At 34.6% G+C, this 18050-nt stretch overlaps 1 long non-coding RNA gene across 1 annotated transcript in view; it reads left to right on the top strand.

Annotated features, from left to right (window-relative positions):
* The first annotated feature begins 4049 nt into the window (after window positions 1-4049).
* The window catches only part of LOC107222249, a 37511-nt gene continuing 23510 nt past the window's right edge, over window positions 4050-18050 (top strand). Inside the window, exons 1-2 of the long non-coding RNA XR_006902747.1 lie at window positions 4050-4269; window positions 4681-4803. This is a non-coding gene — a long non-coding RNA (uncharacterized LOC107222249). The remainder of the gene's footprint in view (window positions 4270-4680; window positions 4804-18050) is intronic.

Genomic DNA, 18050 nt, shown 5'->3' on the forward strand with positions numbered 1-18050 from the left:
CGTCTACAATTCGTTATCAGAGGAGGCTCAACGTCTCCCTAATAACTACGTCAAGTTTATTATTCCTGGCAAACTTGGGCGAGTGCCCGTGATTGCAAAAAAAAAAAAAAAAAAAAGTAATAAATAAATAAATAAATAGCGTAATATTAATTTATATGGATGTACACAGAAAACGAAAATATATAGTGTATATAAATTTCACAATCAACTGTTGTACCTTTAATATTGGCCTGCATATGGAATGCATAAACTATGATTTCGCCCTGACATATCCTAAGAACTCCGTTGATCAATTACAATCCTTCAATATTCTCCTAAATTTCATTCTTCGTGCAAATCCCGACTTAGAATATAAGTGCCAGAACTTATTCGTCATTGGATGGAACAGAATCAGTTTGGTCATCGGAAAATTTCGAAAAAGTTAGAATTTCGAGCAGTGTAGATCAGTCCATATTAAACTAACTGTTATTAAAAAAAATTGCACATATCTCTCAGAGTTGGCTGACTTTTTCCTGAGAAATTTAAAGTTTCCCTGTCGTTTGAAAGGCAATGCTAAATTAACCGTCGATTATCAGGAAAGAAACGGCGAATCTGATGATTATTTACAGTTGATTTCAACGTCACAAATTTCAGATAAAGGGTATCGGTAACAAAATTTCATTGAAACGATATAAACTTTAGCCCATCAACTCAACATGGGTGAGTTTAAGATTAGCGATTTTGATTGGGACCGTTACCGATTTGATAACTTATCATTTTGTGCGATAAATTTCAAATTAAAAAATTCAAACGAAGGATGAAACATTAGTGGACAAAATGACCGTAATCAATGATATTATTCCCACGGTATGGAAAATTAATCTGAGACGGCTTATTTAGCAGAATATGTATTTTCATTCAATTTCAGATAAAAATAAAAATCTTAGGTGGGTTTACTTATAGAAGATTGAAATTCAAGCAAAATGTGTAACGATATGTTCAAATCTTTCTTTACCAAGTATGGCATTCCTTTGAAAAAAAAAACAAGGCAAAATTGTCTGATATCTGAAAAGTAATTGATAACTGAGCTCTGTTCTTTAAAAATACTTTCTACTTTTTTTTTTACCACGTTGAGGGGACATTGCTTTGATCTTTTGCAACTTGTTCAACCTTAGCTGCACCCCTCAACCTTCAACTCGTATAATTCTTTTTGTTTCGACATTGTTTTTACCAAACTGTAGGCTCGCTAAATTTATCCGCAACTCACTGCCCTCTGACCTTCACCTTTATCCTACCATTTTCAATATACATACCTATATACAATATAAGAATTAGTGAATAAAAGTTTTCTATTTCGAATGTCTGATAACCGATAAACTGTAAGAGGATGCGTTTCAGATATGTGGAATTTGGCTTATCAGTGCAGAGCATCGATCCGATGGTTAAAACGTATCTGGTGATTAATACTGGCGATATGCACGCCAATGAAAAATTCCTAGTTATTTATTATCCGTCTATTTTTTATAGTGCGGGTAAAAAATCGCCGTGGGCGTGTGTTTCCAATAATTGATGTGAAAAGTCTCGTTAAAATTTCCAGGTCCAAGCCTGATTGAAATGCCAACCATTTCGAACAAAGGTTGTTCTTTTTTTTTCATCTTTTTTTCAAAAATTTGTTAAAAACTTGATAAAATTGTAATGGAAGTCTTACACTCTTTATACTCTTTATAAGAGTAAATTTACTATAATTTTTTTCAAGTATTCTTCAAACACTAATTATGTTTAATTTACTGTAAAATTATGGTAAATTCACTAAATATCAGTGCCTTAAATTCAATAAATCTTTGTTTTATTTTTACAATATTACGGATTGTAAATTTGATGGATGAAAGAAAAAAAAAAGAAAGATACATGGATGGCGAACGGGTGTATAATTAACTAAATTGTAGTGCTTGTTTTCACCCCGGGACTTTGTTTGATACATGATACAACGTACGTTCCACAAGGACAAGATTGCAGTCTCAGAATTCGTACCCACGATGAAATTTTAAATAAATTTACAAGAGCATTTACTTTGCAAACTTGGTAGATTGTTGGATAGTCGGTAAATTTGCAGCGTCACCTAGGAAATTCCGATATTTTCTTCCAACTCCAACCGAGTTAAGCAATGTGAAATTTTATTGCAAATTTAACGAGAATTTGTGATTTAGTTACGCTCTGGTGCCTAGTAAATTTTTATTAAAATCACAAACATTTTTAACACCGTAACTTGAATACAGCAATCCTGCGTACTGTTACAAAAAAACAAAAATTCAAATTCCAGAATTCGCCTTAAACGGCGCTTACAACAATTAGACGGAGTTGGTCATTTAATCGGAATGTAAATTCCGGCTACTACAGATTTTTTTTTTATCCGTGGATTCAGATACCGTTTTTATTACCTTGCCGACTTTTGACGAATCTTAAAAGCTTGCAGGATTATTGGAAGGATGCCTTATTTCTTGAATAGATTTTATCATCATATGTACTAGATCAAAAATCGTATAATGATTACACATTTCACTGTATGATTCTCGATTTTTTTTTTTTTTTTTTCTCTCTGTCTTCAAAATTCGCGGTTTTTTTTTTTTTAGTAAGGTGAGAATAATTCTACAAAATAAATAGCGGCAGTCGATTGTCGGAAAATTTTACATCCGATGGCGAATACTATTCTCAGGGTGAAATTCGATTATTATTGTTATAAAATCAATGCCTTACTCGATACTAATGATTATGTTGGTGATATTTTGTATAATAAAAATGATAAATGATACGCGTATTATCTCTAATCTAAAGCGAAAGCCTCCGCAATTTGTGCCTGTGACATTTCAAGCTTTTATCGTATTTCTGATCGTGAATAAAAAATTTTCCATTTGAATATTTGAATTATTGTTCAAGAATTGAACAAAGTTACAAGTACGAACAAACGGTCGATACATAATATTTTACGAAAAGAATCCGATTATTGGTTCGAACAGTCGCACCGGAAAAATTTTAATCTCAATCTAACATACAATATCATAATAAAACTCAATGTCAGTCTGTTCTAAATAACTTCTAATCTCAGGTGATTTCAGCACAATTTTCTTTCAGCCAATAAGACAGTTTGCATCGTAACGATTTACTCACGAGTAAAAACTTCGATTAACTTTGGCCAGAATATCAATTCCTTCATACCTCGATGAGCTGAAGTGGAAATAATTGACAAATGTCGTTTTCTGGTAATCTCAGTTTGTCGACTCATATAAGAACCGATAATATTTGGGAACTTTCAAACAGACAATAATATTTCCCGATAAGGAGGTAGGTAAAAAAAACTATGTTTAGTTGAAAATTTCTCGAGGTATAAGCGGCCACTTTCAATGGCCGGAAAAATTTTGTGTAATTTTACGATACAGCGACTCAGCATCAGCTTCCGCGCACGCGTGACATCGCAAGGTTTGTAAATCGAATTTAAATCCAAATCTAAGTCTTGTTCGTCCGGGTCGTAACGTCGCGAAATCGCAAATATTATAGAATCGTACTGTTTAAGCCCATTTTTTGCGTTTGAAATACGAGGATTTGGATACGCGGAAATATATACGACAGAGTCAAAATCAACCAGGACGTCACCTTAGCAGTCAGTCATTCCAACGAGTGTCGTTTAAAATGGGACAGTTGGCAAAACTGACGGAATGCGACTGGAAGATGTGGCTGAACAATTTTACTCGCTGGTTAGTAGGAAAGTTTTCCTGTATTTGTATATTGTAAAAATTGCATCAGCCGTCAAAAATAGCATCAACAAATCAAATCGAGCTTGGTGGAAAATCTCATCGAAACAGGGGGTTCATTTCCGTACAGTTACTAGAAATTGGAAACGAAAGAGGCAGGAGTGCATGAACTACGAAGCTGTTGGTCAGCTTTCGAATCGGCCAATGAGCGGCAATGTCTCCCCTCCACCATAGACATCGTTTCGATATCGAAAACGAGACACTGCAAGTTCTGTAACCACCGACACTTTAGTTTGATCCGAATTCGCGTAACGTATCCTGTAAATTCGTCTTCTTCGATTGATTTTCGACGATTTTTTTGCGAAGACATTGTCGATCGGAAATCAATTCCAATCGTTTGTAAATTAAAATTTTTAGTATATTCGATTGCGTAAATATATATTTAAACATTCGGAAGTCTCTCGAAAGTGTGATCGAGTTTGTCCAGCCTATGAAAATATTTCGATTCGTAACCAGTGTGTGCGAATATTCACGTAACTTTTTGGTAAGTCGTGCGATATCGCATTGAAAAATATTTCTTTAAACTTTATCGCTACAAATTCTTTATCACTGTGCATTTGTTTTTGTTTAATTTTCCACGATTTTTTTGTAATTTCACGCTTCAAGGAGAACAAAATAATGTCTCGCAATATGTACGTTGACATATTTCTATACGCACACTTCTACGATAAGAAACTACGCAACATCTTCAATATTCTTAACAAAATCTCGTTAAACGATATGTCGGTGTCACATTTTGAAGTGAAAGTTTTTATGTCAAAGAGTTTCAAGAAGCGTTTTAAATGTATCAAGTATAATTAAATAATCAATGAATCCTTCAGAGCCATGATTTGATAATGTTTTAAATATACATGATATTATTGTAGTTTCTGAATTCGATTACTTGCCTTTTCAGTATTCCGGAGCATCGTCGCAAAACGGCAATAAATGGAAACAGTGCCACGAAAAGTTGCCATCGCATGGTCTCTTTATCCAGGCCGAAACTGCAGTCGTGGGTAAACGATGAAGTCTGAAACAGGTAGGAAATACCTTACTACGATTGAATGTTTCCAGTGATTTCTTGAATTCCTACCAGCGTGGCGGTAAGCTAATTGCAAATATCATATCGATTGAAAAATAACGACGAGCATTTGTACAAATCCTAATTATGCAATTGAAGTTTCTCCGAGTAACTGACAATAACAAATCAATGAAAACTGAATCAGCAATGATAAATTTACATCTTATCGGAAGAAATGTTGAGTATCGTCGATGAGTTATTACAAACACAGAAGAAATTTGTTTACACCAATTATTCAACTGCCAAGAAATTCAAACGGCTAAAATCAAACAATTACCCATAAATTCAGTAATTATTACCGGTGCAAAATTTGTAGCATATTGTAATAAACTTTTTTTTAAAAACAATTTTGAACGACCGATCAACTGGTTTAAAAAACGATCGTTACGCTGACTTACGATGTAATCAACGCGAGTACAAGTTTATTTTTGCATTCACGTAGAGTTTGTTAGAAATTTGATTGGCTCGTTACGTAGTTTAGAGAGAATTGCTTGTGTCTGCTATTCCTTACCTTGTGATTAATCAAGTTTGAGGCTTAATTGTGTCACTTAGAATGTACGTGGGGCAGTGAAGAAGTAACAATGTTTCGAATTCAATGGTGGTTCGATGACTGTAATTAGGAATCGTTATGTAAGCGCGGCTGTTTTGCAAGTTCGCATATAAACGGCAGTTAGAAGTAACGACGTTTGCGATATCAACAAAAAAAAAAAAAAGAGGACGTTGCGAAGTCTTGGGATTTTGGTTTGATTTTTTGCTATGTTTTTGCTCTGCGGAAAGTCAAGACTTTTATTGTTCGACGATTCTGGGTAGGACATGATTTGTTGTCTTATGCGGATTAGGATATGCGTTTCGGGAAAACATAGAGATTAAGCAGTTGTAGCTCGTAAACATTTTCTTACAATGCGATGTATACACCTTGGCCAAGGTATCCTACAGTAAGGTCGAATCTAAGGTGGATTCGATATATTCGAATCATAACAACGTCGTTTAAGAGACACAAATGAAGGTTGGGAAAATATTTGAAAAAATTTACACCGGTCAACGTGAAGTTTGATTTCTTCTGAACATGAAAAACGGGGGGGGGGGATTCGTTATATCGGATAAATTTTGCTCTTGTAGAAACCGGAACGATATTTCGAATTTTAAGAACAATTATCTATTTTCTCTAAGCATTTATTATACGTAGCAATTGAACAAACTTCAATTTTGCATTTAGATCAGTTTTATTAAAAAATAATATTGTTTCGTTGTTTTATCAGCTGAATAATTGAAATCATGGATTTTTTACAATTCTTAGCCATCGCTATCCTAGCTGAAAAATCAAACTTTTTTTCAAACTCTACTACTTCGCTCTGTGTCTACGTTCGATCCGAATAATCGACGAGGCGTCATTGTCGTTGTTGTATTTTGGGACTTAGCAAATCTTTAATGCACGAATCTCTCATTGTCGTTGTTGTATTTTGGGACTTAGCAAATCTTTAACGCACGAATCTCTCATTGTCGTTGTTGTATTTTGGGACTTAGCAAATCTTTAATGCACGAATCTCTCATTGTCGTTGTTGTATTTTGGGACTTAGCAAATCTTTAACGCACGAATCTCTCATTGTCGTTGTTGTATTTTGGGACTTAGCAAATCTTTAATGCACGAATCTCTCATTGTCGTTGTTGTATTTTGGGACTTAGCAAATCTTTAACGCACGAATCTCTCATTGTCGTTGTTGTATTTTGGGACTTAGCAAATCTTTAACGCACGAATCTCTAAAATTCGGGAAATTATAATAAAGCAAAGGTAATTGATGTTTAAAAAACTTAAGTTAGTAGCGTTATTATCGTGATTTTAGTTTTGGACCTCGCGTTATTTTCTAATATCACGAATGTCTAAAGTACAGTAAATTATAATCAGGCAAGAGTAATTCATCTTCAGAAATAAACTTGGCCACTTCAGATTAACATCTAAATTGCAAAAAAAGAAATCATTTTATTTCCCCCAATATTTCGGTAACGTTACTAACTTCAACTTCATCTTAATATTGAATAAAACAAACTCGAACCGAATCGAACAGTTCTTTGTCGGTTTTTAAATTCCGAAAATTTACCCAGTAAATTGAGCGTACCAGTCATTGGCCCTTCTATTTATCAAAATTATAAACCGACGGGACAGAAATTGTGAATTTCTCGACGGCTGAAACCAATTTCTAGAGAATCAAAGACTGCCAATTTATTTTTTGATAATTTAAAAACCGAGGATTAAGCAAATACAATGAAAAAAGGTCGATAGCTGGTAAACTTACCTTTCTCTCCGAATTTGTTTACTCGCCGTCGTCTTTCCAATTAATTCGTACACCATTCAACGACCGATTTAATATTTTCAACCGCGTGCGAATAGTTTTCGAGATTTTCTTGTTATTTTACGTCAAATGTGTCCGTTTCCCGTGCACGAGTAGAGTTTGAGTTGTACTTTCCACAATTAAGGAACAGCAATGTCGCACGATGCGATCTGCTGAACGTTTCACGTCGGTGTATTTATCGCATCACCCGCGACAGATGAATGTCGAGACTCTCACGCTTGCCAACCTGTAGATATTTCAAATATCAAATCTCTAGCTGAGCTGACAGCCACGCTTCAAGTTCGAAACTTACCACTTTTAGATTTTAGCAAGAGATTCCATGCGAATGTTGAAGGTGTAAAGAAGAATCAAATTCGGATATACGATGAATGCAAACGTTGAATAACCTCAAAATTAACGAAAATAGACCTGAATGTCAAGTATATATATAAAGTATAATAATAAAAAGGATTTATCGGTGATGGCGGCAAGAAATTGCAACGAAAATCTCCTAAAATCATTATATTCCTGCAGTATTTGTAATATCTATGAAGAGGTAATATGGAACCATCACTGTGTGGGGATAAATTTTTTTACGGATCGAGTCTCTCCTCTTTTCCATAGATTTGTCATTTTTTCACTGATTCGAAAGAAGTTTCTTTCGCTTACTGAATCATGACAGTCATTGAATCGTGGATTTTTTTTTATCAAATAAAAATCATTCGCAAATAGTGTAGACGGTCAACTTTGCTCGGAGTGTAACGTCTCAAAGTTTGAAATAAAAACCTTTACGCTTGCTAAATTGCGTACCTGTGATTTTTTACTTGGTATAATAATTTCGAAATTAATTATACACATAGGTGTGGTTATAATGGCATGAGCTTGTAACGTCACGTGTATTCGGTTAGAAGTATAGTTAAAAATTTACAATGATAATAAAACTATCTCCGGCGTCATAACGGTAGAGTGCATAAATGGCATTGCCACAATGTTATTAATAACGGTATACATAAATGCTATAAGCCAAGTAACAATTAGAAGTTGTAATTGATATCTATGTGATTAAAAAAAGTTGTACTTGCATTGAGTTTAATGGTTTAATGGTTTATTTTCATTTTTTCCATAACAATATTGGAAAACATGTTGCAACTTAAAAATTTATCACCCACAAATTCAGTTCATCAGAATGAATAGAAAGTTCATCGTAACAAAGTTTCGTACAAAGCGTGATGAATTGTCGTGGATATTTTGACATCTTCTTTAAGGAAGATAAACCAGCTGCCATATGTGTATTAGCTCTGGCAATAGGGAAAATTTGCCTAAAAAATGTCCCATTATGTTATTTATGCAAACGATATCAAAAACGAATGAAACAACATCCATACTGTGTGATGGAAATGATTCGGCGTAGATTTGAACAAAACAAGTCAAAATGTAAAATATTCTTTCTTCTTCGTTCTTCCAAATTAATTTGATATAAATTCTTGAATTAATTTTACGTTAAAATATTGAATTCAGTTAAGTTGAAACCTGAGCCATGAATTATTATCATTATTGTTGTTTGATGAATATTCATTGGTTATTCAGGCTAATTACTTCCGTTCACAATAAAAATAGCCTCTCTTTTCTCACAATCTTTTTACTCTTCTCCTTTTCAACGATCATTGAAAACAGCGTTGTTTATCAAAATCGAGTATGCAAAGAGCCAATTTTAAACTTGGAACTAAACTATAAATAATCTCGGAGCCAAATTCGAATAAAAAAATTCTAGCAGGATATGTAAAACAATACGTCGCGAAAAAAAAATAATTGGGTTAAATGGTGATATTACGCCTCGGCTTACCTTTTTCAAAATTCTAATTTATCTAATACCCAGATAAGAATTTTCGTAACATAATCTTGCAGAATAGAAGATTATCGAAATATTGTGAATAATTTCACATCGCAGTAAATATTGCTTCTCTGGAATGCAGAATTTATAATCGTCAACGACAAATTAATTTTATATAGAAAAAAGCATATCCTTTTGAGATACATTGCGAGCTTAGTCTCATTTATGATATTACTTATTTGATAATGATTACTTTATGATCTGTACGAAAGTTTGGATAAATGGCCTAAAGTTAGTTTGGAATAAAATCTATAACAAAAGATTCAAAATAATTACATAATTTGCATTTCGTGAAATATTTCTTTGAGAAAATGTATAATATAAGGTGTTAATATTCCGTAATTTGCTTTGCGAAAAACAATAGTTTCTCCAAATATCTAATTATTGTACAATTCACCCTGTACAGTTAATATTACAACAATATGTCTTAGCAATTGTCAGATTCACGTTTACACGAACAGCTCCGAATCCGTAGTTTACATAATTTCCTGAATATTTCATATCATTCGAGTCGCTGTGAGAAAGTTTAAACAAAATATATAACTTTAGTGAGAATCAAAGTTTTATCAGCATCTACGATAATTGGAGTTCGAATATATTCGTAACGAAAAGTACGCCTCTGTTAACAATTTTCTATCTACATAACGATATAATATTGATAATTTCTAAAAAACGTATATATTGTTAGATGCGATAACGAGGAGCTCACATTTAGCGAGACGATCAGCAACCGTTACAAGTTCAGCCGTGTTGTTGTTGTTGTTGTTTATTTCCGTTGGGAATTTGACAGAGGTTTTTTTTTCCCATGTCGTTCTTCGTAAATATGAAAATCCGTAACTAACGGAAAAAAAACGGATATTCTTATCATTTCTTCCGAGATTATAAAAACAAACTTTGAAGGGCGTGTATATAATTTTTTCCATTGTTTTGATGCGCGACCGTTGAAAGAATAATAAACTTTGTCCGGACACAATTTTTTCTCCTGTTGCTCTGTGTTATAAGTACCTATTGTTTATGTACGTATTAACCGCTCTGTCCTTGAACGATTTATTGTTTGACGATGAGATGTTGATCTCTATCTCATCCACCTCATGGTTGTGATTTGTAGTTACAATTATGATTATATATATACTAAAAATTAGCAACAAAAGAGGAAGAAATGCTCCGATCCATCTATCGTAATAAACGTAGAAGAAAATTGTGACCAAAATTTGTATTTTTTTACAACCGAAAATTATTGACAAACGAGTGCTCGATATTAACGTTTTATTTGAACGAAAAATTATAACGAGCTGTTTTTTTTTTTTTTTTTCTTGCGGAGACAAAATGACAAGAATTAAGTAACAAGCGTCAGGCCTTAAACATGTTGCAGAAAGATGAGATTTATAATAGAATAATGTTACAACGAATAATACCAATGTCGTAATATTCGATGTATAATATTATTAGGAATAAAATATGGATTTTGCTATCTGGGCAAGAATCGCGCCCTTATTTCGCTAGAATCGTGCAGTGCTTATCACTTGGGGATTTTTCTTTACCCACTAGAACGACATTTATTTCGCGATCCGTAACTTCATCATCATATTCTCATAACAAGCAGTTTCCACATCTCTTAAAAAATCTCTCTTTCCCGTTAAGATGCATTTTACATGAATAATCATGACAAACCGCTTTCGCCGGAAGCACCAAATGAACAAAAAGTTATTCGCAAACAGTAGGAATCCATGTGCGAAATTTACAAACGGAACATCTTTCGTTAATATTTGAATTACACAACAGGCGAGACTGAGAACCGCTGGACTATTCAAATCCCGATCCAGCGGAAAGAAATCGCTCGTAGGACCAACTTCAAGTCTATCTCGCAATTCATTGGTCAATCACCGTGCGCATTAATACATCAAGGCTGGAATCGTGGCCTCTTGTATCCTAAGAGCCAGAAAGCTGTGTGTCTCGTCTGTCGAGTCGCGAGATGCGTGGACGTAAATTCGTATTTCCTCATCCGGACAAAGAGCAGAATTGTGAAAAATCAGTTTATTTTGTCAATTGAAAAAGGTCTCGCTTTCAACTTCGTTTCAGCTTTATCGTTCTTTATTAATTATCATTTTTTTCACTTCGTGAAAAAAGCAACGCGTACCTTTTTACATTTTTCTTAATTAAATCCAAGTTCCATCCCGATTCAAGAGAACCGAGTAGCGTTAAATTTTATAACAGATTAACTTACTGTTTATTAATAATAGTAATAATAATAATAATAATAATAATCAGTCGTCAACGCTACTTTTTACAATCAACCGGCGGGGAAGACGAAACGACCACTGTTTAGTGAATTTTAAGTAACTTTCGAACATTAGATTTCGGCGACACCAATTAAAGCCGAAATTTCACATAAGACCAAGTGACCGGTAGCATCGTTTCGAATTTCATCAACACCCATTCGATACCGAGGCGAAGATCTTTTAATCGACCACTGATCGCTTACATCCGACGGCTCTCAGTCTCGACGATCCATCCGTACAAAGATAAGTTAATTTGAATTTCTTTCTGCTAAATTGTGACAATATGAAATTTCACCATTTTATAAAATTTTGCATTTCAAGCATTGGTCGACGAGCTTTTCTTGCCGCCGACTTATAAATAAAACATGTTACTTTGCGAACGGTTTGAGGTAGAATTGTTACCTAGTCGCAAATAATGATATTCCTGTGCATATCTAGAGAGGGAGCTTCTGGTTTTCAGCTGAGCCCATAGTATCAATTTTATTATTTTAATCCTTGACGGTCGCATCTCCAGATTGTGACGTAATAGTCATTGGGGGTGTAATCAACCCCACTCACTTTGGATAGTGATAAATAATTGAAAAATTGAAGAAAAATTTTTAAAAAAAATACCACAACGCATTTTCAACCCTCGTGTGTAAGATCATGATTATTTTCAAGCCGTGTAATATTTAATATAAACAAAAAAAAAAAAATCTTTTTTAAAAATACACATACCCGCTAAAACATTCTTTCGCGCATAAATTGTATTCACACACTTACACGCTTTTTTATTCCGCACCGAAACTGCTTTCTGCGTAAAGATAAGCGCGGTTGCAACTCCGGCACTGCTATATAGTTTTTTTTATCCTTTGCGGAATTTGCTTCTTCAACTCCCAGAGCGTTTCTTCTCATTTATAGGCCATCTTTTGAATTTTTCAATTTAGCGTGTAATTTGAAAAACAAAAAAAAAACAAAATTCCCAACTTCACAATTATTGTTTTCATTTTTTTTCCAATGAATACTATAACTTTAAAAAAAAAAAAAAAAGTGCTCCGAGACTTTTTTTCCGCACTAAAGTCACACGGGGCTTGCAGACATTCCAGATTTTCGCACTGTCTAGTTCAAGCGGCTGCCTAAATGAAACTAACGGGCCCCTTCAAATAAAACCGACGAGGCTTCATACCAGAAGGTTCAAACTACCTACAGATGGCGAAACATGTCCCATTTTCTCAAAATTCCCGAAAGGTATCGAAGATCGAAAAACGGCTGGGGTTGATTCAACCCCCGATGACTGTTAAGGGTTAATTGAATGCTGGTTTTATTAAAAATTAAATACAAGTTACAAATTTAGTTGAAACAAAGAGATACTGTTATAATAAATCGACTAACCGTAGAACTAATAATCGTTCTGGATACATGTTTCTTGGTACCGATTACACACGTACCTGATTTATTTTGTTCAATATTACATTTTCTAAGGAAGGTAAACCGTGGAATTTAACGTTTTCTGCAGCTATTAGATCGTAGAGTAGAGAAAAGAATTCGTTCAAAGAATTAACCAATATCCAATTAGGGTGCGATTTGTCAGTTTGATTCAGCCACGTTGCAGGACTTGAATTTGATTGACTCAGAAAATAGATCGAACACAGTGATTACGTTTATTCAAATACTGAGTTGAAATTATAATGATTGAATATTATTGTTATTCCAATAAGAGAAGTACGGAATTTCTTGAGTTATTTCACTTGGACTTGATTACTAAGAGATTTTATGAAACGCTTTATGCCAATGGAAGTTTTGCACCGACTGCTTAGAAGGTCTTCGATGAACTTTCGATGCCTCGATAGAAGGTTTTAAAAAACTGCCAGCCCTGTCTTTACTCCGTGCAACACTTTTTAAGAATTTTTAATTTAACGTGCTTCCTGATTGGCTCCTGTCACTTTTCGAAATTTAGACCAATCAGGAAGTATCAAGTGTGTATAGATGATATTACGGGTCTTCTTATTTGCCCTTAAACCACACTTGGACGCGCGATTCGGGAAAGTAGATGAGTTACAATCACCACGGCTTTTCCCATGGTTGCAGGTAAGAATTTCCGATCAGAGATTCCGACTGGAATGATATGAACAAAAGTAACCTATTCCAATACTGCGACATTTTATTGCACAAATATCTTCCGTTAATTTTGGGGCATTTATTTAGTTCTCAGCAAATGTTTAATGTATTTCTCCGACGCACGCATGGCAGGCGTGGCGACCTGGGTTATTGTTAAGATTATATTGTTTTACAAGAAAGAAGGAAAAAAAAAGGACCAACCGCGCAAGCGGTTGATGAAAATTAAACGAAATCGCACGATACCAAAGGAAGGTACGAAACGACTTGGAATATACCCAATATCTAGGGGCAGACGAATAAATAATCTGCTGGCATTGCTTTGGTCACTACTAGATACAGTCTTTTTTCTACTGTTCTTGGGCCAAATATCCTAGCATGTATTTATAACTCTCTCTCTCTCTCTCTTTTGGATGACGACCAACCAATGTTGTTTGTTTTTTAATCCCATCAAACCCATAAGTATCAATTTTCATAATTCAGCCAATTTAGTATGACGTTTCTAGAGTTAGACGGACCAATTCTCTAACTTCTCTTGCAGTCAAATTTTAACTCTTCTGTGTTTAACGAAAGAGCTTCGTCAGAAATCATCTCTGATAATTAAAATTCTTCTGTGATATCAAATTTTTTTTTCAAACTCGATATACTGCCAGTCTTTTAACTCGTATCTTTTTGAGAAAGTTCTGCCTTTAAAGCCTTAATTAAAGGTTAATTTGGAGCGGTTATTTTAATAATTAGTTGAGGCCATTTTGTGTATTTTTGATGACGATGCACAGCAAAATATTCTCGCCATTTCCGTGTTATACCGTTAATTAGCTGAGAATTGGTGGGTCTATATCTACAAGTCTAGACCTATTCTTCCTTGCAATATTAATTGGCAATTGCAATACTTGAGTTGAATACACGTTGAATCTGTCAATTTCCCGTGAAATGCGCTAACAATTTGACTTTTATTGTCGGAGTGTACTTCCTCACCGTAATTGCAATACATAAGACTGTGGGAAAGGAATACAAAGTTTGGGGGGCGTAACAAAGGTATGACTTTCCCGGAAATTTCAGTACTGCTGCTTTTCTGGTAAGATAAAAGTCTGCCTTTTTAGGTCTAATACCAAGAGATCCTTGGGAGTCGATGATCTCATCTTGTTCATTCTTAACCGATGTTCAGTTTTTACATCGAGAGGGTTTTTCCGTTAGACAAACCTTAGTTTCTAAGAAGAGCATCAAAGTGTGAAAATTTCTGGGTACACAACCAGTCATATCATTAACTGGTCAGACTTTTACCGGGCCAAGTGCTATTGCAACGTGTTGGCACCGTTTCTTTTCTCGAGTACCCGAAATTTCAAAACTCGATATACAACGCAAGTGATCAAGGTCACAGGATAAACACTCAATTTTCTTTCGTTCATAGTTCTATCCACTTGTGATTCTGTACGTGCTATTGTGGAAAAGTATAGCACGAATATAGAACACACGACTATGGAAGTTTTATGTAAACGGGTCTCTAGTCTACGCTTGGTACGCTAGAAATTTGTACCACTGATCATTACTATGGGACATGGATAGTATGAACCGATTGCAATCAACCTGAACTGCTTTGTCGATCAGTACATGAGTTTTTGGAAGTATGAACAAACTCTGGTTCCCTCTGAGAAACAAGGAAGATTTTTTATAAAAGTTTTCAGTCTTGTATACTTTAATCTCAACTGGGATGCGCTTAATGATGTGGATCACTTTTCCTGCAATTACGGCCATGTAACCCGGGACTTTACGTCATACGCGAATACGTCGAGGAATAACGTGACCGGCGTAAGAGTATTTCGTAAAACCTCAGTTTTCAGGAAGCAACACACACAAAAATATATCCAAATTCTCTTTTTTCCTCATATGATTGACCCTTTGGAAGCTCTATAATCACACCAGTCAACAACATTTTGTAACAAGGAAGGTGTTTACTAATTTTTAAACACCCGTCTACTTTCATTACAGAACTATATTTATTTTGATTCGATCAGGTATAATTTTTGTATTATAGCTACGATCAGTAAAATTGAATGTTTATCGTTTTGACTTACCTTTTTTGATACCTTGATTGATTTTGATTCATGAAATTGTATTGCATTGAAGTATTACCTATTCTCTAGTTTAGTCTAGTGACTAATTCGTTCACTAAAAAATCACTAAATGCTCCAATCGAGACTTCTGTTTCTTTATCCTGAGATATGTTGCAAGTTCGTCAATCGTCTGTATATTAACATTAGTCACACGTTTCAGTGGTTTACCGTCAGATTTTGAAGGTAACATTATTACTATGAAATCATTTTCGCATTGAGCTACGAATCATCTAACATTCTCATATTCGTTGATAAATTTTTGAATCGAACAACCAGTAGGCGTACCATCAAATTCTGCAAACACTTTAATAATATCCCTGCAATTAAATTTTGGGAAAAATTCTTTGGTACCTATTTCAAACGTTTTCGTGATAGTTGCAGAATCTGAGTTTGGTTGTCTACCAATATCCATGGAATCTTTATTATCGTTGTCGGGCTTTTTAAAACAGTATTTCAACCTGCGTTATAAACAATATAATGCAGCTAATGATAAATCTCAATGTGCGGATGGGAGAGTGAATTTTTCCGTTGAAACGGTTCTGTGATTTGATACTGGTAACATAAATCTGATGTACCAAACGTCTAATATGTAACATATTTTCTCCGCCGGGTTTCTAATTGTTATACGCAGTCGCTTCAAGTGATATGTGAGTCTTTCAATTTTTAACGTGTAGTTTCAGTATAGAGTTCGTAAGTTTTTTCTCTTCCGAATTTTAGTGACGGTTCTTTTTAGTCGGTTGTTTTTCCTTACCTAAGTATGTAAAAAACGTTTAGCCCTCTACACTTTAATTGTGAATTAATATTTTTCTTCGAAATTCGAATACACGGTCTTCATCATGTTCTCGAAATAGTGCAAAATGAATCCAATATTTAGGAGTATCGAAAATGTGAAATTAGAAAAATGTTATCGAATGAAATGTTTCATACGATTACGAATAAAAGAACTAAGGCATAAATAATTGATTTCTTGAAGAGTTATGACAGTCAAAACGCATTTACTCGATATTTTATAGAATTTTACTATTAAACGCTGATAGCGCGTTCAACTGTCGAAAGGCAAACTTAATAATCATAATTGAGTTTGTTAAAATCTTAGGAAGCTATTACGTTTACAATAGAAATGAACTAATTGAAATACACTTACTAATTATAAATGTGATAAGTATACACTAAGATTCGGACAAAATATGTTGTAATTTCTTCAGCAAGAAACACGTTAAATAGTATTTTTTACGTATATTTTGGTAGGTACTCTGATCAGCAACGTATGTATGAATGTACAATGTACCCTTATGTAACACTAACGATATAAATGTAATTTCAACGAGTGAAAGAATCAAAGAAAACGAGACAAAGATAACCTTGTGATAAAACTACGATATCATTCAGTTAAAATGCGCAGAATAAGTGATTAGTGAACAATGCGATGAAAAATATCAAAAATTTTCTCAATTGACTACGTCACCGAATCCTTCATCGAGCAGCTTTGACGTCCATTATACAAGAATCATCATCATAACTAAGAGACCTACACGTTTCTACGATAACATCACATTTAAAAAAAAAACTCTTCCATCGAGTGTACACCACTATACTGATATTCAACAACAGAACTTGCAGAACTGGAGGTGTTGATCGTCGACTTTTCAAGACTTCGCAGGACAGACAACGTATTCCTGATAAATGAAAGCACAATTACAATATTCTGTGCAAGCCATAAGATACACCACTTTGTCATGCAATCCAATTGTCGGTGAACAAATCATCATTATCGACCTGGACATTGGAACCATCGAACATGCAGAATATACTATCGCTGCATTGAGTGGAGGACAAGTTATATGTTCCAAGGCTTTGAAACCAGCAAGGACATGGAGACCGTACATACTTCGACAACGGAGCGAACTTACTGCAGCTATAAGATCACGAGTGTAGGCAGCATTATCAAAGGTAAATGGCAAAGGAACATCCTGCGACGAAGATTTAAATTTGAACTTGAGCCAACGCGTACCTACTGACGAACACGAGAGACCTGTTTCAATCCTCAACTTGAATATATATCGTACATCAATTTGAACCTCGTTATTTTCGAAAGACAAAGTTGACAACTTCGTATTCCGACGTTCTGACGCGACTATCCAAACAAGTCCCGAGCAACTTGATGAATTCATCGACAACTCCGTTTGTTTAACCTGACAAATTGAAATACCATCTAAAGAAAATGTAGGGTGACATAGCAATTTCCATTGGACTTGGGAGAAATGATCCAAGTGATCGAGTACACATCTGTCAAGGTTAGAATAAAGTGAACTCAAGAATGTTACCAGCAACTTTCAATGTAGAAGAGAAACGTCAACGTGTTTTTGTCAGTCCAAATTTGTATGGCTTTCGAACTTGGAGTACAGATACGTTGTAATTATTTTCTTTCACCAACGTACCGCATCGATGAAGAACGGTATGAATTGATACTTGAATCCATCTCGGCTAGAATAGTATGGCAATA

This window comes from Neodiprion lecontei, chromosome 2 (genome assembly GCF_021901455.1).
Source record: "Neodiprion lecontei isolate iyNeoLeco1 chromosome 2, iyNeoLeco1.1, whole genome shotgun sequence".
NCBI classification, from domain to species: Eukaryota; Metazoa; Arthropoda; class Insecta; order Hymenoptera; family Diprionidae; genus Neodiprion; species Neodiprion lecontei.